Here is a 16053-nt window from a genome sequence, read left to right on the forward strand (position 1 = left end):
GGGCCAGGATGCAGTCATGTGCAGTGGGAAGAGGCAGCCTGGACAAACAGTGTCACACTGTTGCGCTCCACCTTCACTGCTGTTCCGTTTGTTTGTTTTCAACAAGAAAATTAAAGAAAAATCAAGCCCAAACTTGGATTTTGTGCAGAACTCTCACCCCTGAAAGTACCCCATGTTTTTTGCCCACTCATTTTTTTGCTGTCTCAGTAGTACCTTCAGGTTTTGCCTTTGTGCAGGGTGAGGCAGGGCTCCTGGTGAGTTTCAGTGTCAATAAAGATAGAAGGCATCAGGTAAATCAAACACAGGAGGAGGCAGAGAGGCACGCGGCCGAGGCAGGGCAGCACAAGGCCATTTCCAGCTCACGGGCTCTGAGCTGCCTCATGCTGACCCGCGGGCACAAAGTACCCTACACTCAGGAGTGCTTGAAGGTAGCGAAAGGAACTTGAAAAAGAGATGGCAGAAGGTACGTGAGGTTCCAACACCAATGCCTTCACAATAAAGAAGTCACAGCATCTCTTACACAACGTAAATATTGGCAAGGCAGGTCACGCCGTGGTTCTTTCCAGCTCAAGCCTCCCCTGGTCTGTTGCTCAGCCCTCAGCTGGCTTCACACCAGAATAACCCTGAGCTTCTTGGGCCACTGTGCTAACGATTATATATGGAAGATGTGTCAGAGATACCTCAGTGACCTCATTTTGAGTGGCAACTAAATTGATCCGTGACTTCTGCACCACAGTGCCACTCCAGCTATTTTTAGTGCTTATCGCTGGCAGCAACTGGCATCGACGAGGCATCAAATAAATACACCCAGCATAGAAACGCGGTGCTAACTCTGCATCTCCACCACTTTCTGCAGGTATAAACCCACACAGATCGCTCCCGGTGAAAGCCCACTGACCCTTCTATCCTGGTTATGCCCTATCTGCACAGCCAGTTGGTGCTGGGGGAGTGCCCTCCCCAGGCTGGGATGCAGCCTGCTGGTTTGCTGCTTTCTTATCTCTCAGCAGAAACAAGGAACTGACAGCTCACCTCTGGCAGTGGAGCTGTGTCAGGCTCACACAGAGCTTACAGAGCCACTCTGTGCCACCACGCCAAGGGACACCAGCTGCTCACAGTGCCTGCATGCCTGCTGCAGGAAGGCATGCTTGTGGAGGTAGGGTGTGCTCGTACAAAACACAGATAGTGAATAATGCACTTCAAGAAGCAAACAAACACCAGGGAAGCGTTTTGCTCCACCCAGCTGTCACCTGTAGGGAGCTGCCACTGCTCCCAGCTCTGTGGTGTGGGGTCCCCTGGCCTCCATCTGGATGCAGGCTGCTCCCAACCCCTGCCCTGCGACCCCCACTGCCCTCTTCCTCATATCGCCCCGCGATTCGCTGACGGTATTAACAGTAAACTGAGACATAAGGAAAAAGATCACCAGAAGTGTTTCATCACATCTACCCAATGCAGGGCGACCCCAAGTCCCAGTTAGTTTCCTTGATCCGCAGGAAGTTTTTCCATGTCATTTTCATTTAAAACCTAACCAAATCCCCAGGCGGTGTTCCAGGAATGCTGTGTGTTATCCTGAGATGGACACAGCTCTGTCTGTAACCAGATGCTCCTGGGAAGCTCCATACTCCATGTGACACCAAAAAGCACCATCTACATGGGATCGTCTGGGAGAACACAGAAGCAGAGGATCATGGATTTGGCCAAATGGTGTTGATGTAGCACTTTGTTCCCCATCTTTGCCCCTCGGGTCAGTTAAGCTGCTATATAAGGTAGACCAAGATGATTTCATTCTGGTGCTGTGTAAAACAAAGCATGCTGGCTGTCACTGGGCTGCATGCATTGAATCGGGGGTGAGGAAAGGGTTCCAGCCCTACGGATGCTTTGATATCACAGCTCTGCTGGGAGAGCACGACTGCAGGACAGAGCAGACGGGATGCAGTGTGGCTTCAAGGTGGGGAAAAGCAGGAGCATGGTGAGAGTCAGCCCTTATCTGCTTCCCCGCCGTGCCACCTGCTTCCTTCCAGAGATGCACTGTCACCCCCCGCCCTCTCCAGTACTCAGCAGCCTCTCCAGGCCAAGCACCACACATGGTAGTTCCTCCTCACCACCAGTGCCAGGTTCCAGTCTCTCCCCATGATGCCTGGTGCCCTTGCATGCTGTCCTGTAAACCTCCCCTCCCCTTCCCCACTCCTTCCCTTCACTGCCTGCCTCCCCTCTCCCTCTGCAAACTGCTCTCATCCACGTCCTTTCTCATTCTCTTCCCTGCTCCCCTTCCACCCTTTCCCCATTAAACTCCGAAACAAGGAATCTGCTTTGCACTGGATCACCTGGGCACATGGAATAGCTGCAGAGCCCACCCCATCCCCTGGGAAGCCCAGAGTCCCAGCAGTGAGCACCCAACCGACTGCGTGTGGCTCTGAGTGGCACTGGGCAGGGAGGGGTTAACACCAAGCGGGTGCAGGGTGCAGGCTCAGCCCTGGCTACAAAAGCAAACACCAAAAAAAGCAGCTTCTCCTGTGCCTGCAACCTTGGGAGTACAGTGCTCGCTGCAAGCTCTTTCCATTTCTTATAAATGGCTCTCTTACAAAAAGGAAGTCTGGCTGGAGCACACGCAGGGCAAAATGTGAAAATTGTTGATGCTGTGCCCAGTGAGGTAATGCTCACAGGCTCTCTGATTCTCAGGCTGCAATAAATACATCCTGGGATGGGCTGCCTGCAGCTTCCTGGAATCCAAAATCTCTATCTCAGGACAAGAAATCAGTGCAGTTCTCCTTACTGATGACACAGCCAATTTTTCAGACCAAACCAATACGAGATTCTATGCTCAGGTTTGTGGGAAAAAAAGGAAATTCTGAGAATTTCACCCATGCTTCCTGAATTTCCCCACTCCCTGCTTTTCTCTGAACCTCACAGGAGATGGCTTTTCCACAAAATGTTTGCAGGGCAAAGCTCAGTTTGCAGTGGAGTGGATCCCATGTGCTACAGCTGTGCATTTGCCTAATGAGGGCCAGAGTTGCAGCCCAGACCTCCCTGCCAGGGGTGGGCATAGGGCACCTGGGGGTCTTTCCCTGTAGAGCACTGATGCAAGCAGGGCTGGTAGCAGCAGAACATGGGAGCTGTACTATAGGGGCTGCCACCCCCTGCCCAGGTTGGGGGCTGCTGGCTGCCACCCTCTGTTCCCACCCCACACCTCGTCCTGCAGCTCTGCAGAAGGACTCATCACAAAGTGGAAGATGCACCGCAGGACCTGTAAGCATTTCACCCTCTGCTCTGCCTTGGGGAAGGAAAGAATGGCGATCGTTTTATTTCCAAACCTCCGTCCTCTCATATTGCAAAGAGGCTACCAAAAAAAAGAAACTCTTGCTGTTGCCTTGTAGGGCTCATCCAGTTGGCACAGTGCAAGCTGTGGGGCAGAGAAGTGAAGGTTGGGATGCGTTGGGACTGTGCTCTGTGCTCAACTCCAGGGGAGGAAACTCCTGCAGAGTGGAAGCCCAGCACGACTGCCAGGCTGCTGAGGGGCATTGGGTTTGCACTGGGATCCTCGAGGAATAACGACAGTGAAGACTGAAAATAATACATGTCTAGCATCATAGGTTCAGACATCTGAGCATTCTTCCTTATTTTTATGGTCAGTTACTTGTTAGCTGTTAACTTGATGCAGACTTTTCTGTCCAGTTGAAGTCCAAAGGAGTGACCAGCAGCCTTACTTGATAACAGTGCATTTTTCATGGGTTGTGCAGAAAAGAGTCATCCCTGGAGGTCCTGGAGTCTACAGCAGGGCTCAGCCCAGGCCTGCTGGTTACACCCCACTGTGCTGAGCCAGCCCAGCTCCAGCTGTGTGCCAGGAAGGGAAAGGCTGAGCTCAGTGTCCTGCCGAACCCCACAGAGCTCTACTGGGGGGCTCAGCAGCCGGGCTCATCCACATGCTTCTCCCCACAGGGAAATGGGGGCACTCCTGGGCAGCGCCTGGAGGGATCTCCAGGGATCAGGGCACTGTGAAAGGAGCATCCGACCCACGCAGGTCTCTGCTCAGACAGCTTCACCTTCCAGCGTTGCGCAGGTGTGATTTCTTCTGAGAAAGACATAACGATGTAGGTTGCTCTGAAAGTAATGCCTCCTGTCTATTGCCACGGAAAGTACAACAGATACAAAGAGCACAATAACACTATTTGACAGAGCAAATTCTCAGCTACAAAACACTGTTTTTCAGCATAGCCGCCACCATTCGCTATGCTTTTTCACCAGTGATGAATAAGAACCTGCACAGTGCGCTCATACAGATCTGCCCCAGCAGAGGTGCCTCACTATCACCACTGCTGCAATGCACCCCTGTGCTCTGTGCTCACATCCACTCTTTGGTCAGCAAATGTCAGTGGGTGGGAAGATTCAATCCCTACTGCTGTACCACCAATGTTCTCCTCTGTCATTGCGGGCCAACAGAATAAAATAGGAAACATTAATTTTGGAGCAGCTCTCTGCATCTATCTACCCATCCATGTGTGTATTTGTATCTATAACAGCAATTACTCTGTAACCACTGGAGACCAACGCGCAAACTGCCCTTCTTTGGCCAAAGTCCGGGAGCAGCATGGTGGCCACAGGCAGCACGGTGTCACCCCCACCTCTCTCAGGGTCCACAGAGGGCAAAGAACCCAGTGCCTGTTTGCCACCTGAGTCACCCGTGGGTGCGTGACATCCCTGATCTGCTGGTGGCTGTTCTCTCAGCACAGAACCGCTGACGGATGGGGCAGGAATGCAGAAGTCACCCTTTGGCACGCTGCACTTCGGGGCTCTCAGGGCAAGCGTGGGTGCCACCCGCAGCCCCAGCGCGACGCCAGCTGTCACACCCCAGGCGGCAGGCATCCAGCGGAGCTTTCCTCCGTGCATCCCCCGGCAAGACTATTATTCTATTAATTGTATTCTATTACCGTTATGTTATTAATTATGTTATTAATTATGTTATTAATCACTTTTTTTTTTTTTTTTTTTGGCGAAGAAACAACCCGCCCTTTGGCTCCCGGACGTGCCGCTGAGTGGCTCCGCTCCTCCCGCCCCACCGCCGCCCCGCGCCGCCCCCGCCTCCGAGTTTCGCTTCCCCGCGGGAGCGGCTCCGAGCGCTTCCGGGAATCGGCGGTACAGCGCGCCGCCGCGGGGGGGCGCTATAACACGCGGTGGGACCCGGCCGGGGGAATCCCAGGCGTGAGTCAGGGGCCGGGAGCGGCCGGACTGCGGGGCTGCGGGGCTGCCTTCCGCCAGCCGGGAAAACCCACGCGGAGGGAAAAGCACCGGGGCAATGAGAGCGATGTGTGCGGCCCCGGGGCGTAGTGCCGCCGCCCCCGGAGCAATGCCTCACAAAAAGAACAACGAAAAACCCCAAACGCTGCGCCCTTTGGCTCGCGCGCCGCAGGATTTCGCCCGTGGATGCGCGGATGAGGAACGGGTTTTTATGGTTATCATCCACGCACGCTCTGCGTGCCGTATGTATTCATTACCTCGCACAGATCGTTTGTCTCGCGCATCTCTGCCGTTATTTATTATTTCACGGTGATAAACGGGCGGGTTTAGCAGAGCAGGGCCACCCCTGGGTCGTGAGCCGCACTCTGATGAGGCAAAACAAGCCGTTAATTCTGAATTGCTCCTCTGCAGGACGCTCTCTCAGCATGTTGCCACTAGGGGGAGGGGGGTGTCTCACCCGTTCAAAATAAGTTCATAGCAGGCTGGTGCGAAGCTCCACAGGCAAGCGCTGGGCGCCTTCAGTCCAAGCCACGAGAGCAGTGCCGCCCTGTGCAGCCTTCCTCGGCAGCTGGCACTGCTCTGCTGAATGTCTGGCTCCGGATTGCACTGCTAAACACATCACGGGCACCGCAGTGCCCACAGGGTACATGCCACAGCTTTAATGTCGGTCAGTGAACGGTGCCCTGGGCACAAGCCATGATCTTCAGTCAGAGCCATGGCTGAGTGCGTCAGAGACACAAGCAGGGATGCACCTGGAAGGTGAGACCAACATTCCCAGTCTGGTGTCATGCAGAAAACGCAGCCCAGGTGTTGCTGAGTCAGAGCTGGGCCCAGCCTGGTGCTGGGATGCTCCTGCCTGCCCACAACCAGCCACCACCCACAGGTTTCTGCTCTGACTGCTCCATTGCCCTCGCTTGGAAGATTTTGCATCTCAGCTTCTCTTGGCAAGGATTTGTCTCCACGTTTTGTGGGGAGAAAGCACACACCAGAGCTGCGCCTTGTTAGCTGTATTCTGCAAGCTCTGGCTGTGCATTGGGAAGGGCTGAGGGAGACCTCCATGCATAGAGAATAACAGGGCTTTTAAAATCCTGATTTCATAGGCAGCTGCCTCGCTTACAGGAGAAATAATCACAGGAATAATAACAACGTGAAGAAATACACAGTTGCTCTCTGGAAATGAGTAATACATTGTTACCAGGGTCTATTAAAATGTAATAGTTACTGTAATTCAACTTCTAATAAGTAAAATAGCATTTATTTAGTGCTAGAAGAAGTGACTGGTTTGGAGGTATCTTAGCAGTATTTAAAGCACAGCTGGAATCATTTACATCTGATGCAGGTGGGTGAGGAGGTGTATTGGGGCAGCACGGCTGCAGCCTGGCTTCTGGGTGAAGCTGAGAGTTATTTTTAAATTGAAAAGTCCTTTTTTTTTTTTGTGATCCTGAAGTCATCCTGCTGGGCCCATTTAACTGGTGGCGGGTGGATGAATTTCTTTGTTGTAGGCAGTTTTATCACAGCCATCTCACTTCTCCTTCAGTGCTCGATTATTCCTGGTTGTCTTCTCATGGTGTTGGGTTTTTTTTTTTGGTAAAACAGGAGACCATTGAGGCCTTTTCTTCATCCTTTGACCCCTCCCAAAGTGCACACAGTGCTCTCAGTGACAGCTGACCCAGGATTTTGGCAGTAAGTATCTATATGTGTGTGCTGAGCTCTTGTTGTGTTGAGATGGCATCAGTAGGCACGTGCTTGCTAGGACCAAATACATGTGTTCCCTAAGCATGTCCCTGCATTGCTGGGCTTTGGGCTGGCAGCCCCTCCTCCTAGCACAGCATCAGTGGGGTGAGGGATAACAAAATATAAAATAAGGGCTGGCTGTGTGAGGGTGTGGATGAGCAGTGCCTGCTCTATGCTGGCAACACAAGGTGCAGTGAGAGCTCTGATTGTGATGAGGGCGAGAGGTGATGGGTTCACATTGTGCCCTGGGAAGTTCAAGTTGGATGTTTGTTAGATTTACCCAAGTGTGGAAATGGCTCAGAGGGGATTTGTGTGTGTGTGAGTGATGGGGGGAGGGGGAGAAAATAAAACGAGGGGAAAAGAAAGGCAGAGATGCATTTATTCCCTCTGTGAAAAGTGGTAGAAATACAAAATATTTATTTTCTCCAAAATACACATATCTAAAAAAAATGCAATATAATTTAATTGTCACTATATGAACGAACTCAGAATGATCAAAGCATTCCCATCCTCACCACCAGCTTCAGGAAACACGTGCTGTCTCAAAGAGGCCCATACCTGGCTCATTTGATCTTCAATAGCCCAATCTCCCCTGATCTGCAAAAGCTGCAGGTGAAGGAGAACGCTGGGCCATGTTTCTCAGTGCTTGGGAAAGGCTGTGACCAGGCTGCAAAGCACGAGCACGGCGTTCTCCTACTGCTCGCCAGTGGGGGGTGTATGAATATGCATAGCAGTGCTCCTGCAGGGCAGGGAAGGCAGAACTTTCCGTGAAGATGAATTTGCAGTTCACCCTCACCTGCCTTCAAAGCAGTGGCAAAGCCAATTCTGAACTTAAGAAAGTTTTGCTGGTATAATCACACTGATTAATCCCCTGTTATAATGTTGAGATTCTCCCAATACCAATTCCCTGAAGAAAATTAACTATTCTAGCAACATCAGTTGTGTGTTGATCTGTAAGTGGGTTCTTGCTCTTCTGAAAGTGCTATCAAGAGTAACAGCCATGTGGGACCCAGTTCTGTTGAGGTTATGTGATACCAGCAAATGTTTCCAGCAGAAACTTGGCCTTAAACCTGAAAACACGTGGCTCCTGTGGTTAGAATTTGTGCTGTCCCCTCCTGGAACTGGGGGACCTGGTCTTACAGAAAGGCAAAACACCCATCCCACATCCCAGCGCACTGCTTGGACTCGTGGCCCAGCCGTGGTGGAGCAAGGGCTGATGTCTGAGCATCCATCTGTACCCACCCTTACTGTGGGTGTTTTGGTATCAATGTCAGCTTTGCACGTGAAACCAGAAGGCTTTGGGATTAGCCCATATTTCCCCATACCCTGCTCTGTTTGCTTCACCAGCGAGCATTTGCAATTTCATCTACAGGTACGAATGGCTTTTCGTGGTCGATGCTTTGTGAGATTCCATTCTGAACGTGAGCCAGCACACTGCTGCTGGGTGGAAGAGGTAACCTTTGCAATTTGAACATAAAGAATTAAAACAAGCACGTTTTTTTGCTGCTTGTTTAAGCCTACAGTGATTCTGGGAAGTTGTAATTACTCTTTTGCACCTCTTGATAATTTTCGGATGAATGTTCTCAGTTTTTCTATGAATCTCTTCACATTCTTTCTTTCTGTGTCACATTCTCCCTGAAAAGTTAGCAAAGAAAGCGAAATTACGCAGTGTTTGACCATCATGTTTTTTCACCCTGAAATCATTTTATAAACAATGTTTTCCTTAAGATTTAAATAAGCCAAGTGTGGCAATGAATCATCATTTTAGAGGTTAGAACCTCAGAAGTGCAGAGCCAGGAGAATAATGCCAGGATTTCTTCTTCCATGTGCTGAACGAATCCATTGCAAAAGCGAATCCCCCTTCTGCAGCCATAAGGGCACAATTATGAACCATGGACTGTGTTTCACAGATCTCTGATAGACAAGAGATGGATCCCTACCTCTCTTGCCAGCTTTGCTGCGAGAGATGGCCTCAGTTTGTCAAAACCTTGGAAAAAAGTGCTGAATCTCTTCATCTCAGGATTATTTTTCAACAGTTCGGTTCCTTCAAACAATGTTTTGATGCAGCTTTCGTCCTAGGATGGAGGAAATACCAAAACCGAGAAACAAATTCATCACTATAAACTGCAATTAGTTTGATTAAACTCATTTTGATTGACATCCAGCTGGCTGGGTGACAAAAACGTGGTATTCCTGACTTTCCAAACTCTTGTTTGCAAATGACTTTAGGTGAGTGCATCCAACTGATGCTCATTTTTTCTTTGCTGCATGATAGCTTTTGTTTTGCCTGGATGGAGCACTGGATTCGTGCATAGCACAGCCCCTGCTCTTACTGCAGCCTGAAGAGCAGTTGGAGCTCTTACATCTGCTCTTCCAGCTGATCATTTCTTTTCCTGGCCCCAGGAGCTGCGAGTTCGGAACATGAGAGAAAGAGTTGAAATGAACCCAAAGCTCTCTTGTCTTTAACCCCGCCATATCTGCATGCCCAGAGAGCAGTCAGCATGGCTGCATGGTGCTGCAGAGCTGGTCCTGCAGCCAGGGAGGTGCTGGGGTATGAGTGGAGCATGGAGAGGCAATGGCTGCACCGTCTGGCATGGAGACATCAGTGAAACATACAGGGGAGGAAAGGAGGAGGAGCAGGCGCTGCTGTCAGAAGCAGGAGCAGAGAGAAGTGTGACAGGAGGAGAAAGTGAGGAAAATGAAGCAAAAATCAGCTCTGGGTGGAAGAAACCAATCCCCTGAGGTGTGGTCTCATGCTGTGCACTCCTGGATACTCCATGGCCATGAGGACCTTGTGCCCTCACTGGGGAAGATGTGAGCTTCGGTCGTGTAGCAGAACAGGGAGAAGTGATGGAGCTGGGAGCTTTGCATCTGATTTGCAAGGTAATGGGTTGAGTTTATAAATGAAAAATGAGTTCTGTAGCTAGCTGACGTCAGGAATGTGAATTATTCTGCTCTTACAGTAAGTCAATTGCTTGGGTTGTGTTGTCACAAATACACATCTGGCGGTGATACACCTGAAGAGCTCCCTGCTGGAATGTGGTTTCCCATTAGAACCACTTTTCCAACTGTAGAATGAAGTTCTTTTGTGGTGTTGGCTTGCAGGAAAAGTTGCCAGAGAGGGAACGTGGGTCTTTCTGAGCTGCTGAGGAACTTCTGGAGATGCAAAAGGAGCCAGAAAATGCGTGGAGAGGGATTTGGTGCCCTGTTAAGACAGACCTCTTTCGCAGGACCCATCAGTGAGTGACTTGCTCTCGGGGCAGAAAGCACTGCTCAGATGCAATGCGATAATGCAGCTCTGCCTTCACACAGCCCTGAGATCCCTTGGCTGACAGCAAAAGCAGAAAAAGACATTTCTGAAAGTGGTTTGATGCAAGCAGAGCATTCATGCAGGCGGCAAGAAGGACAAGCAAAATGTACAAGTGAGTTCATTCTTCATCCCTTCCTAATGTCCCCTGTTTCAAGAGTTAAAGCAGAAGATGGCTCTGTGTGCTCTGCAGAGGTTTTAGAAAACCACAGAAGGAGAACAGTTACTGCATTACTGTCCTTGGCCACTTCAGCATCACAGCTTGTCTTTGCTTGACTCAAATTTGATTGTTTGAGATAATCTGATAACGTTGAATAATGTATAATAGCTTAATTTTCAAACTATTTGTTCTTAGATACAGGTGGAGTAGATTAGGAGATCATTCAGAAAACTTTTGAGATAAATTTCCACTTACATCTGAAGAAACTGGAGTTTCAATCCTCAGATTCTGGAAAAAAAAAAATAATTAAACATTTCAAATATCACCATCATTAACATGAACAAAAATAAGGTATGGCATAAAACGATGGCTTGGCTTTCAATAAAAGCTAAATGTTCAGAGAACTATTCAATATACCTGCATATCCAACCACTGAATAGAAGTAGAAAATGGAATTTACCAGCATGTCCACTGACTGGTAGATTTCTTGTAGCCGTGTCTGTAGCTCAGCCAGGTTGCTTTGCAGAGGAGAGGCAAAGGCGTCTGCAGTGAGAAGCAAAAGGTACAGATGGGTCCTCATGGTCCTGATGTGCTCAGAGAACCTGGGGGTGCTTCTGGAGCCTCTATCATTGCATGGCCTCTCTACAGGGAAATAAATAGTTTGGGTTGATGTTAGAAAAAAAAAAAAAAAGGCCATTTGTTGAAACTTTCTGGAAACTCTGTGATTAATTTTTGGGTATACTCCTCACCCAGTCAGCATTTCCATAGAAGTAGGTAATAAGGAGACAAGGATGTGGCCTCTTTCTACTAGAATCAGCAATGCTCAGGATGACCCAGAGTGTAGCCAGCCAGCTTTTATTCTCACTACACTTCTCTGGAAATGGGAGCCTGATAACTGCGTGTGATCATCTGATAGATGATGTGAAAGATGAAGCCTCAGAGCAAAAACAACAGCGGAGAATGTGTGGACTAATGTCTGGAAAGGAAACCATGTTTCTGTAATACCTCTGATAACATTTGATCAAATCTCAGATATTCCTTTAGAATGAAACAGCTTGCATCAGCAGGTGGTGATGGTGCACAGAGCAGGAAATGTGCCGATGTGGCACTTGAAGGCATGGTCAGAGGTCATGGTAGAGCCAGGCTCTGGCTCCTTTCCTCCATCATCTTTCCAATGAGGATGGTGACAGCTCTTAGTGCCATCCATGGGGTCTGGGGCAGATGGCAGTGATGTGGCAGAGCTGGCTGGAGTCCCCATGCTGTGAGCATGGGGCAGCCCCTGGGAGGGATGAGCAGTGAGATGGCAAAACATGCCCAGTGCTGGATAATGAGATGTGGAAATCTAAGAGGAGCCCGAGGGCAGGGTGATGGCATGTATAAGGAACTGTGCTGAGTCCTTCCCCACCCTGTCAGGAAGCGCGAGCAAGATGTGTGAGGAGATCATGGGGCTTCTTTGTTTTTTAATCCATATTCATAATGGGGCAGCTTTTTACTTCTATAACCTCAAGCATGGATTATCAGCGCGCTTCCTCAGTGAGTGCTGTGTCAATGCATGTTCTCTGTGTGGTTGTCAGCATCCCGTCAGCGACTCAGAATTCAGTCCCAGATGAGCTGAGAAATTTTGTAAAAACTGCAATTGGCCCGAAGGGCATGAGATAAATCCTTGTCTTAGGTAGAACGCATTTCTGTAGTGTTCTGTGGAAGTGAGAGCATTCTGGAAACGCCCCATACTGTGTCCAAGCAGCTTTTGAGAGCAGCTCCAGCTGTGCCAGGGAGGGGACCAGGGCCAGAGCTATAGGGGTGCGGTGTGTTCTGGGTGCCCTGCAGGGCTGCTGTACAGCTGGCACTTAGGGCTTCACCAAATGCACTGTAAACGTGTGAAGGATGGAACCAGATGGACTAACAAAGGATTTCACTTTCCCTGTTTAGGTGTGGAATCGCCAAAGTTAGACAAGACCTCTCAGATCCCCAAGTCCAACCCCAGCCCACCCCACCATGCCCACTGACCGTGTCCCTCACAGCCACAGCTCCATGTTCTGGAGCACCTCCCCCATCCCCTGGGCATCCCTGTATGACTGCTCTGTTGGAGAGGAGATGTTTCCTAATTTTTCCACACAAAGAGATGCTCAGCAAGGAGAGCCAGGTTTTACCAGTCCCTGGAGTGGTGTGACAGGCATTGCTCTGGAAGAAAAGAGAAAACGTTGGCCAGGTGACCATTATTTGTGGCCTACTGTTACCCCTTGTGAGAGACAAAGCAGGGTCCCTGGGCTGGGGGAGACCTGCACAGCACCAGGAGCAGGCAAGAAGTGCAAGCAAAGGGGGATGCAGGGGATGGAAGGTGAGAGAGGAAGCAGCTGCTTCTCAGATCCTTGTCAAAGTTGATGATATTGGCTGCTCTCTGTAGTGAGACCGCTGTCAGACTCAGCTCAAAGCAGAAAACTCTTTGGTGTCACAGGAAATGTGGGCAGCAGAAGAGTTAAGAAATAACCCAAACCCAACAGCTCCCTGAAGTGACCTTGCAGAAGAGCGGCAGCAAGATGGATCCTTTGGCTTTCCACATTTCCTCCTGCAGCTTTAACATCTCTTCTTGTTTCTAAAATCCTTTAGCTTCTTCTGCCAGCAAATGAATTTAGTGGGAGTCCGGAAATCCGCAATTATAATTCTTACAGCTCAAACAACTCAGATCCTTTGTCTCTGGTTCTTTGTTCTCTGTTTTCTGATTTTTATCATCCAAGTAGCATGCTGGGTTTCATTTCCCACACTGTAAATCACACTCTGCAGAAGCAGTCTGGCTCTGCATCCCCACCTCCAGCGAGAGCTCCCTGAGCCCAGGCTCTGCCAAGGTCACTTCTTGCATGTAGGCACCTTGAGGATGGGCACATATGGCCTTTACCAGTGCTGTGTCAAGGTGTTCCAGAATGGTGGAACATGGTCAGTGGGTGTGATGGGAATGGGTTGGGCCTGAGGATCTTGGAGGTCTTTTGCAACCGGAGTGATTCTGAGACTCTCTGTTTCCAGAAGAGCAAAATGAAGACAGATTTCCCTCTGGCTGCACTCTTCTATACATGGGCTGAGCTTTCACGTAGTTACATGATAATATGCTGCAATCAGAGCTCTTCTGCTGTAAAGCTGCCTTACCTCAGGCATCCTTTAAGCAGTCAGCAGTATTGGTCCGTGCTTGATTCAGGAGTTCTGGCCTGGCGTCAGTGTGTGACATCAGTCCCACTCATCTTGTTGCACCATCTGTTTTTGTGTTTTAACAGGCTTTGGTACGCATGTTGGAAAGTGAGCTTCAGGTGTCCTCTGTAATAATGTTACAGTCACATGGTAATGGTTGGTGGAAAGGTTTTGTTTTGCTTTTTTTTTAAATAGGACTGTATGGCTTCTGCAAATGTTGTGCTTGCTTCACTCATATTTCATAGTTCTACGCAGAAAACTAGAACAAATCATTAAATACAAGGGAAAAATAACAGAGCTCTCCATCCTCAACTCAACTGTAGCCATCTTGCATCGTTATAATTGTGCATGAAAGCTGTTGTTGGAGTGCTTCATGACCTCTCCGTGGATCAAGCTTCCCAGCTGTTGCATCTCTGGGATGCAGTCATCTCCCTCGTGCCCTGCAGGAGGCACCTCCCTGTGTCAGAATGTTCTGAAAGTGTTTGGCTCTCCTGCAGCTGATACGTCTGTCAGGATGACTAAGAAAGCAGACAAGTGACTTGTGGGACAGGTCAGAGCTTTGTAAAGTTTCTCTTGCTTTGTGTCTATAAGCTCCTGCTGAAGTTTATAATTCATCAATCCAATGCATTAGCCACCTTCACACTAGCAGTAACAATGGCTGGTTTTGTTCTGGTTTATCTCAGCCCGACACAGGAATCCCCTTGCTGTGCTCTCAGGACCTGTGGAGTCACCCTCAGCTCCCAGCCACCCATCTGCTCCTTTGCGTGTCACTGACAGTCTGTCTGTTACCATCTTCACAAAGGTCTGCTGATTTCTTGAACTTACAATCTCAGAACCCGGTTGGAAAAGACCTCTTGGATCCCCACCCTCCCCTCCATGCCCACTGCCACATCCCCCCATCTGGGAGCACTGCAGGACAGTGGCTGCCCACTCCATAGGCAGACCTATGCCCCTTCTGACTGCTCTCTGGAAAGTTCTGATATCCAACCTGAATCCCCCTGCACAAAAACATAATTTTGCTCAGTTACTCATTCACATGTTTTATTTCATTGATGAGCTTTACGGCTTCCCAAATATATTCACGTGTCAAATAGCTTTGTCTTAAAACTTACTAATGACTAGAATGGGCAGCTACTAATGACTGGGCTGACAGGGACTGGGCTAGGCAGTTACTCATGCTACTTCATGCCTCAAAACCCAGATGTGATTTCACACACATGCAGAAACCCATTACATTTTATTTGGGAACCAGTGAACGCTTCTATACAATAACAAATGTACCATTTTCCTCTTACACTTTTAAGGGGTTACTTAGGGAAAGGCTTGCCTCTTGAGAGAAGGTAAACCTCCAGAGTGGAATGCAATGGATAATCCATTCCATGAGAGTTCCCTGAGCAAGGTGCCCTGCAACCTTAGCTGTCAGCAAACACCTGGGAGCCTGGAATGCCAACTCTAAGGAAAATACACACAGGATGAGGAATAGGGTGGAGGTCCCATGGCCAAACCCTGTGACCATTCTGCAGGGACAGGGACTGATGCTACTATTGCCACTGATAAACCATTTTGTTTTCCTGAGCCAACAGTTTTCCACCTTCCTGTTAAAAGCTTTCTTTTTATATAAACTTAACCAAACAGTGGTGTGTTTAGCTAGGGCTGCTTGAGAACCACATGAATCTAAGAAAAGGCAATACAATGGCTGAAGGGAGGAGATGACACTGCAGACAAGCTGGGAGGACACCACTGCATTCCAGTATCTGCCAATGGGCTGAGCTGCTCACCACCCCTACGGGGCCACCAATTGGGTAAGGGTGACACCTCAGTTATCCCAAATACTCAGAAACTAAGAGATCTCTGGAGTTGTCCCATGGTTCAACGCAACTGCAGTTAGGCATATTGTTCATCATCCTGGTTTAACCTCCTTTGCAGACAGCACGCTCACCACCAGCAAGCCAAAAGGATCTGTAGTCTGCTGCTTTAATAAATGGCACTGTTCACTAATAGCTGTGAGAGCCCACCTGAACATGAATGGATGAACTGGGCCGTGTGCTAACTGTGAATCCATAATTGTGACAGTTATTCTGTTAAATGTGACCAGACCTACAGCGCTGCATTGGGCATCATGCAGAATCTAAGCTCAGCCATCCCCAACCCCTCCAGTATCTGAGGAGAAGCTGGGATGAGAGTTTTCTGCTCATCTCTGCTCTTCTCACACAACAGCTTCAGAATCTGGAAAAACCAAGTTTTTATTCAGGAAAAGTAATTTCACTCACACAGTTTCATCTATGGTTTTATTCTAATTATTATCGCCCATACAGACGCAGCAGAATTAGTTTAACTTCTTACTTTATTCATTATCACTTTGAACATTTGGACTCCGTACAAAATATAAAAAGCTCTCTATAAATTACAATTAAATAAATACATTAATAGCCGCAGTGAGAAATTA

At 49.0% G+C, this 16053-nt stretch overlaps 1 long non-coding RNA gene across 1 annotated transcript; it reads left to right on the plus strand.

Moving 5' to 3' along the window:
- Positions 1–5477: 5477 nt before the first annotated feature.
- On the plus strand, positions 5478–8453 carry LOC122164515. Its single transcript, XR_006170235.1, has 2 exons — positions 5478–6912; positions 8336–8453. It is a non-coding gene; the product is annotated as an uncharacterized LOC122164515 (long non-coding RNA).
- The last annotated feature ends 7600 nt before the right edge of the window (positions 8454–16053 follow it).

The sequence above is a fragment of the Centrocercus urophasianus genome, unplaced genomic scaffold (genome assembly GCF_019232065.1).
Source record: "Centrocercus urophasianus isolate 14NV4802_14NV808 unplaced genomic scaffold, USGS_Curo_1.0 seq_26, whole genome shotgun sequence".
NCBI classification, from domain to species: domain Eukaryota; kingdom Metazoa; phylum Chordata; class Aves; order Galliformes; family Phasianidae; genus Centrocercus; species Centrocercus urophasianus.